General features: G+C 33.6%; 1 long non-coding RNA gene across 1 annotated transcript; it reads right to left on the bottom strand.

Moving 5' to 3' along the window:
* Positions 1–2,260: 2,260 nt before the first annotated feature.
* Positions 2,261–4,027, bottom strand: LOC135734363 (uncharacterized). The gene is made up of 5 exons (XR_010527301.2): positions 3,541–4,027; positions 2,900–2,993; positions 2,667–2,800; positions 2,512–2,584; positions 2,261–2,401 (listed from the first exon to the last, which is right to left on the bottom strand). It is a non-coding gene; the product is annotated as an uncharacterized lncRNA (long non-coding RNA).
* Positions 4,028–8,898: the final 4,871 nt, after the last annotated feature.

Here is an 8,898-nt window from a genome sequence, read left to right on the forward strand (position 1 = left end):
TTCTTAAATGAACAATTATGAGTATTTGCTGGACAAATACATTAATTAATTGTTATTATTATTCTGCTAAATCAGTTTAAAATCTTAATAATTTGTATAATTAATTAGTTAATTGTACTTATTATTCCATTTGAGCTAAATATGGGAATTTCCCCAAATTCCCTTAAATTCCCGTAGTGTTTCGGTTGGAGGTTTATGGTGTTTTAAATAACGCCGTTCTCCTCCTCCCGCTGAATCGCTACACCTGGTTTATAGATGAAAATGATCTTACCTATTTATATGAAGTGTGATGATAATGAATCAGCAAGGGAGGACAAGTACTCATTTCTTCTTCTCTTATCCTTTATAGGATACGTCTTTTTTGCATTTGTGATAAAGATTTTGTTTTTTCATTTTACAGCACGTTTAAAGTTGTGTATACATTTGATCAGTGTAAATAGTAAAATGTAAGTTTATATTTATTTTCATTATGAAATTACTTTACATAGACAATTTTTAAAATAAAATACATTGAGCAAACAAACAAACATAGATGAATGAATGGATGAATAAAGTAATTAAGTAATATAAGAAAGCTATTAAGATAAAAACTGGAAAACTGAAATAAAACATTTAGATGAGTGTTAAGGACTTAATTTTTGTACATGTATTATAAAATAATTGAAATCATAATATTAGTAAAAAAAAAATCATCATTATGATAAACAAGAATATGTACAAGTCTTTAACACCCACTAATCATAGAAATATTAAAATAACCCAAAAGGCTAATGCTGCCTTTACTTGCTATGGAGAAGGCAGCAAAAATTCCCACAGGGTCCGTCCTATTTTAAAGAGCACCAATTATGCTAATAAATTAGCACGTTAACACCTTATTGTCATATCCCATAGTACATACATGTTATTAAAACGTGAACTAATGCACTGTGAGTCTTATAAATTGCTTACATACCTCACCGATTTCTGCCAGTCTGGAAAACGCTCGGTTTAGTTCCTGTCTCCGCCTCCCAAAATGTCTAGTGTATTCGGATTGGTCAGATGACTACTCAACTGTTATTGGTCAACTCGGTTCGGCGTGTGTTTGAAAGGTTACGCCCCTGACTACGCGTGGGTTTTCCGGTTCTGACTGAGAGTCACAGGCAACGTAAACAAGCGCTATATTTCTCTATAAACGATGGTGTCTGTACTGCCTTACCACTTCAAGCTCGATCCAGAGAGTTCAGACGGTCGTTACGATATAAACGATCTCCGTCAATGAACGCGATTGGATTTAACTTTTTTAGGTGTCCTTAGCTCTGCCAGAATGCTAAACGAAGACGAAAATGTGTTGCAAAGACATCCAAAAGGTAATTATAACGTACTACATTACTTTGCAAACTATATGGAAACACCAAATGTAGCACATAGAAAGTATTTTTTGAAATGATTATAAAACTATTTCACTTATTAACATTATTTTACTATAGTAAACTTTATTATAAAAGCCTGCTTACATTCTATATTACTGTGCAAACTATATGGAAACACCAAATGTAGCACATAGAAAGTATTTGTTGAAATGATTATAAAACTATTTCATTTGTTAACATTATTTTACTATAGTAAACTATTATAAAAGACTGCTTACATACTATATCACTGTGCAAACTATATGGAAACACCAAATGTAGCACAAAAAAACTATTAATTGCAATGAATGTTAGTTCTACATTATTTTACTATGGTAAACTTTATTATGAAAAACCGCTTACTTATAAGTGCTTTGTTTTTACTTATTAGGTTTTAAGGAGAATGCAACAGGTTCCAGGGCCTCTTACCTGCGTGATTCATCATCCAGGTTTTGCACAAATTGTCTAAATCCCTACACACAGAACATTTATTGTACCGACTATAAGCCTTTGAGGTGCAGGACTAGAGTAAGTTTTATTACATTTTTAAACCAATAACACTAAAGTATCATTATAGTAACAAAGTACCCAAAAGAACAAAATATGTAACTTTAAAGAAAATATAATAGTCAGTCAAAAGTTTTATTTATTTATTACAAATATATATTTAAATGTTAAACAATATACAAATAAACATACTTTAGTAACCATATTGTGCTCTTGTTTCAAAAATTGTTCAATTCATTTCTTACAGCTATCTATTCAGATAAATGGCATATCAAAGCTTTGTTATCATCCTGTCGTGTGTTGTTCTCCAGATACGCTTGGAGCTTCCTGATCAGATCGGTCACAATTTTGGCTTTCGACGACCCCTGCACTGAAGATGGCATGCAATCACGTCCTCCTTTGAAGGTCTCTCAAACTGTGATGCCAGGTCCATTGGAATCAGGGCTTCCTTCAGCTTATCTTCAAATACCTCATCAAACACAAGCCTGATCACATCATCCACATAACTGTAGAAATATTGCAGTCAATAAATCTTTTGTTTTGATCATTTATTTCCCTGCTTCATACATTAAGTTTTTAATTATGAATGTATTTGAAATAAAACATTACTGCTTACGGTATGTCACTTGTGTGTTTTGGGAACATAGCCTTGTACTTTCCCTCTCCTGCTTTTGTTACGGCTTGGTGACCTGTAAAATATAAACAAGCAATTAATTTATTGTAAAAGTAAATACTACTTTATTTAACAAAGTTACTAAAATACTTAAATACCTGCACAGCATTCCAATAAATGAGAAAATCAATTTTTTTTTGCTGCAAATCTGAAATCTCAGGCTACAGACGGCAAAGGCATCCACTGATGATGGTGATGGAAACATTGTGAAACGATGCTACTGCCTGGGTTCCTATTATTATGCAGAGAAAAAAAAACTTTGTCATCATCAGGTATACATTTAAGACTGGTAGTGGTATCACTAGCTAAATACATCATGTGTGTTACACACCTTTGCTCCTCATATGCCAGTCTGACTCCTTGTACTGTGTGTAATGATGTTGCATGTTTGCATACAGTGTAGAAGGATGTGTCCAGCTGCGAATCTAGGATATAGACAAATAAAACAAACATGTATTCAGTCAAAAAGACATATTATAACAATAGAGTACAACGACTATAAATCGTTAGACTATTCATTAAAACGTAAATGTATGACATATTACATGGCCCAACATTAGCAACACACATTATGTGTTTACTTCGTTTCAAAATCTAAGAAAGCTTCAAGTAAATACAACAGTAAAATACATATAACTTTAAACAAATCATCTGTAGGCTACTTAGAGTTTCTTGAGTTTGATCATGAGAACAAATTTTACTGGTAACAGTTTAGCTGGCATTTGTATTTGTATTTAGCTTAGCAACTTAGCAAGTTTGTAAACATGTCTAAACCAACATCGATTAAAAAAAACGATAGTCTGCATAATTCAACATACACGTGTGTAAATATGGTACGTTGTTTATAAAATACAGTATTACAACACAAGACAATTAGCTTGCAAGCTTAGCTCTACACGCACATTATGTTAATCTCCGGTTACCGGTTACGTAACGTACAGTAAAAGGCAAATAATAAACTTGAATACTTACAGCCTGTGATCCAGAAGTGCACAGTAATCCAACTTTCAAGAGGAGACGTCGCGCAAATCCAGCTTCGGTTCATGATGAGAAGCAGTTATTGTGAAAACTCCGTGAACAACTTCTGACTGGATTTTTCCGGAACCGTATTAAACATGATGTCCTCTGTGGAAGTCCATAAAGTGCTATTTTTCCCTCGCATCTAAAGAGACAGCGTCTACTCGAGAGATTTAATCGCTTAAACAATGAAACAAGAGTTTGCAAACAGAGTCATAGCAGGGACTCACAACCTCCGCCATTTTAGCTCTCTTCTGACTCGGCGCTCCCCACCCCCGTCTTTGAGGGCGTACCCAAGCAAAGCAGAGAGGGCTGAACTATGATAATGTTGGTCTTATCTACGTCACTAATCCCAGGAAGTAAACTGTTGCCTACAATCCGAGTGTTTTTTGTAGTCCTCGAACGTTAGAGACGATAACTCGCGTCATCATTTTCTTTGAGGTACGTACTTTTTGAATATCGTTAGCATGTACTAATGCACACTTACACACAAAAGGATGTTTAAAAACGTGTATCCCATAATAGGTGCTCTTTAAACTATAACCCTGTATCCCCCTCCCTCCCATCATGCTGGACGATTATATCATAGTAACCACTTCAGTACAATGCATTCATGACAACTAAAATATGTTGGCATGATATCAACATTTATTTTGTTTAAGTCAATATCTTTCATATATACATGATCAATTAATGTGCCATATTCAGTTGTTGCCTTTTCAACAACTTGTGTAAAACCATAATCCTTCATGACATCATGAATAGTTGATTTATTTGCAAGGTTTTCATTAAAATCTCCTAAAATTATTTTGCCACCTTGCAAGCTATTTATTTGATCAATTAAATTAGTTAAATTTTGTCTAAACATATCCATGTTATATGATGGTGGTCTGTATACAACTGCCACAGTTGTGTTTAATTGTTCTATACTACACATTAGACATTCAATGTTAATACATGGTAAACTAACTACATCAACTTTTACTTTATGTTTGTGATAAACACCAACACCACCATGATCTTTCTGTTTTAGTTTAGCAAAAACATCATGACTTGTGTCTTATGAAAGACTTCGTAATTTGTTATTGAAAGAGTATCCAGGTAGTGTTATATCATTTTCAAAATAGCTTTGCTTTAGCCATGTCTCTGTAACACAAATCATATCTGCTTGAAAATATCTTTGATCTTGTCGAATATCTAAAATGTGTGGAATTAGTCCTTGAACATTGTGTAGGATCAATTTAAATTTTAAACTTTCTGTTGTTTGACTATGAGTAATAAATGGAGGCATTATCTGGAGAGCTTGCTCAATGTCACCTTTTGAAAAAATAGCTTTTTCATTGAAGTCTTCAATTATCAGTCCATCAAGAGAGGTCACTCGACTTAATGCAACATATGCTTGTCCTGGAGCAAATATCTTTTTCAGTAAAACAACAGCTTTGCTTACAGTCAGACCTTGTACTTTATGAACTGTACACGCCCAGGCCAATCTTAAAGGAAACTGTCTTCTCATACCACCACTATTTGTTACTTTTTCTTCTTCTGGTTCTATGGGTGTTGTTTTTTCAAGTCCAGGTCTTAAGCATGGATTTTTATTTCTGGCTTCTTTACCAACTAGTTTATCATCAAATTCAATGTATAGTTTTGATGGAAATGTTTGATTATCATCATAATGGAATTCTTTAATTGTTCCAAATATTCCATTTACAAGGCCATCCGAAACATTAATATTTTTCAACAACATTACTCGAGGATCAATGGCTAATTCAAGAGATTTCTCCAATGAACTGCTGTGAACTTTGGAATGAAATCCATCTTTTCTTTCCATTCGGCCAGTTTTAGCATTTCTCTCAAAGTCCTGTGCATTTATTGTAACTGTGTCAGAGCAGAATTTGTACAACATTTTTACATTATGCTCATCAACTTCACTATTAGTTGCATATATGTGGATATTTTTACTATATTCAGCGTCACCAGTTTCACAGCTTTTAAGAGTAACAATATCTTTTTCAAGCATTGGTTCATCTTTCTTACGAAGCCTTAAACGATTTAATATTTCTGCAAAGTTTTTGTCTTTCTGTCGCATGATCTCTGTTAGCTCAATTAAACTGAAGTTAGTTTCCCACAAATTCACACCATTTGGTTCAGTGTAAAGTGCCTTTCCTTTAACAGGAGGCAGTTGATAAAAATCTCCAACTGCTATAACAGAGACTTTTCCAAATGGTGAATAATCTCCTGTTTGTTTAATTTGTCTCAATCTTCCATGAATATATGCAAGAAGTTTATGATCAACCATAGAAATTTCATCAATTATTAATATTTGCAGTTTTGCAAATTTTGCTCTCAATGAATTAATTTTTTCATCTCCAAGTGGCTGATAAGGCAGTGTAGCATTTGTTCCAATAGAAAAAGTGCTGTGTATAGTGGCAGCATTAATATTGTAAGCAGAAACACCAGTCGGAGCTGTTAACAGTACATGTGTCTCATCAGGGTTCTCTGACAGCTTGGAAAGAATGTGAGTAGTTTCGTAATAGATTGCTTTAATCAGCACTGACTTTCCAACACCTCCTGGACCAGATATAAACACATGAAATGGATCTGAGTTTTCACCTTGTACTTTATCTAAACACCACTGTCGAACTTTGTAAAAGATTTGTGTCTGTTTTTCATTTAGAGAACGTAGCAAAGCCATTGCATCTTTCTTTGACATAGCAGATGGATTTCGTTCTATTGTGGAAACACCAGCATTTGGTAATAGATCAGGTATGACATCATCATATTCATCTGTTTCTATTTGTAGTTCTTTACTCTCCAGACTTTCTAAACGTTCAAGTTCTGTTTCTGGACAGATTTGTGCCCACGCATCTTCCATTGGTCCATGTTGTTCTAAATCTTCTTGAGCTTTCTGTATTGTGTCTGCTTCTTTTTCAAATTTTGCCATATTTGTATCCACTATACTTTTTACTGATTGAAGCTGATCTTTTTACATTTTAACATATCCAGTCTCATAGAAATTCTGATAGGAATTAAAATCAACGGGTTTTAATTGGGTTTTCAAAAAATGAGGCAAAAATAACTAATATACTTTGATGATAGTTTTCAGGGTTTTTAGTTGGTGAAAAGCGAGCATATCGTATAATAGCAAAATCTGTGCGAGTTCTTTTCCTCACAAAACCCATGTCATTTTCCAATTCTACTCTGTCGGAAGACCTTTCAGATTTTGACAAAACTCTGTATTGTGATGCAAAAGTTGCTAAACACATTTCAGTAAAATGTTCTGTTTTTGGACGAGCTCTGTATCTGTCTGTGATGCTTTTCATCCATATTTCTTCATTTTCATTTTCTGCACTTTCAACTTTTTTATTTATGATTTTTAAGGGTAAACTCATTTTCACTGTATTACTTCCAGTTGGAACAAAAACTACTTTTCTTGATCCCTCTTTTAGTTTCATGTTAGTTAATCGATAAACACTCTCTTGAGATGAAACATCTCGATTATGTAAAAACACACTTCCAAGTTTTCTTAAAGCCTGTTTTGCATCCATGTTGCCCTGATTGTATGCTTCTTTCTGAGCATTTGCCAGCAATAATCCCATTTCTCTTTCTTGTTTGGACATATAGGAAATTATATAAACTATACAAGAGTAAGCATCAACAACAAACTGTATGTCCATGTTTGCATTCCAACATCGTAAAAGATCTCTGTTATACTGATTCACCCATATATCACATGGCTTTCTTTTTAAAAGAACACTTGTTTTCTTTGTCATTTTGTTATAAGCTGCTTCAAATAATTCTTGATTTATACCTACTTTTTCAAACAAAGAGTCTACTGAGTCAAACACAATATCAGTATTCAACAAACACTCTTTTACTTTCTTTACTAAAACTTCAGCTATTTCTTTTGGTATTTGTTTACAATTATTCATCTTTTTGCTTTTTTTACACGTTTTATATTATCAGGTTGATTCTCATCTTCATTTTCATCATTTTGGCAACTTCTTGTAATGAAAGTGTTTTTACTTGCTGGACGGGGAAAATTGAATCGACATGTAGTGCCCTTCTTTTTGCATGTCTTGGAATGTCTTTTACTGTGTTGTTGAACATTATTCACAATTTCATACATTTCGTCTTCTTCAGAAGGCATCTCACAAGTTACGTATTGATCTACAAATTTTACAACCTTATCATCATCATCTCTGTCCACCTGAGGAGCATTTTCCACCCAAAATAGACAATGTGTATGAGGTGATCCACGTTGTTGAAATTCTATTCGATAGAAATAATCAATTATTTTTCCTATTGGTTGAGCTGGTGACATAATAACATCTTTCAGGAAGCAATGAAATCGATGATCAAACATTCTGGCAGCTGTTACAGGATTACGTTTAAGCATTCCACATCTGTCAGACCAGTCCAGTTCATCAAGAGGTTTTTCACATCTTTTTTGTTTTGCTAAAGTTTTCATTAGTTCTGTCCATCTCAAATCGGCTGAAGAAAACGAACAAAACCAAGTTGGGATACCAAGTTGTCTTACCATTGCAAACAAATCTTTCTGAACACTTTGCCAAAAAACAGGAGTTCCTCTCACATGCTTTAAGAATTTGTAACCCTCATCAAAATTAAAAATCTTTTGCAGTGATTCTTTGTTTCTCAGTGTCTCTGATGTAATTTTGTGTATGTTGTTTGTGTCATAGCCTTTTCTTAAAGCAATAGATACATTTGAAATAACTTGATTGAGCTCAGATAAATACTGTCCATAGAAAATGTAATCCAGGTTTTGGGCAAAACGTCCATCAGCATTTAAAATTCTATTGTTTAAATATCTAGACAATGTTATTTTTTCAGATCTTGGAGCATGAAATGTCCCTGTTCCTTTGGGGAAAAGAGTTGGAAAGCATTTAGCTTCATTACTTTCATCCATTAACATTCTCACAGGATTATTGCCCTCTGCTGGTGCAACTGATGTAATACCACTAAAATGTTGATCTAAGATTTCCTGTCCCAAGTCTACTGGTTGTAAACATGAATCCATAAACAAGCCATGTTGTTGGCGATCATGAAGTGTTTCATCAGAGATGTCATCTTCATTGTCATTACTTTCCTTATTATCAACACACATATCTTGACACATGTCTTAATCAAGTTCATTGTTATTACTTTTATTATTGATCTTGAAGGAAAATTAGAACATCCCCACATCCGCATATCCTTGAAATATGAATATTAACCTTGCTTTGAATAATCATGATTTTATTATTGCATTATTAATGATTGCATTGCCTTTAATCATAAAGATTTTAAGAATAGCTT

This window comes from Paramisgurnus dabryanus, chromosome 7 (assembly GCF_030506205.2).
Source record: "Paramisgurnus dabryanus chromosome 7, PD_genome_1.1, whole genome shotgun sequence".
Lineage (NCBI taxonomy): Eukaryota > Metazoa > Chordata > Actinopteri > Cypriniformes > Cobitidae > Paramisgurnus > Paramisgurnus dabryanus.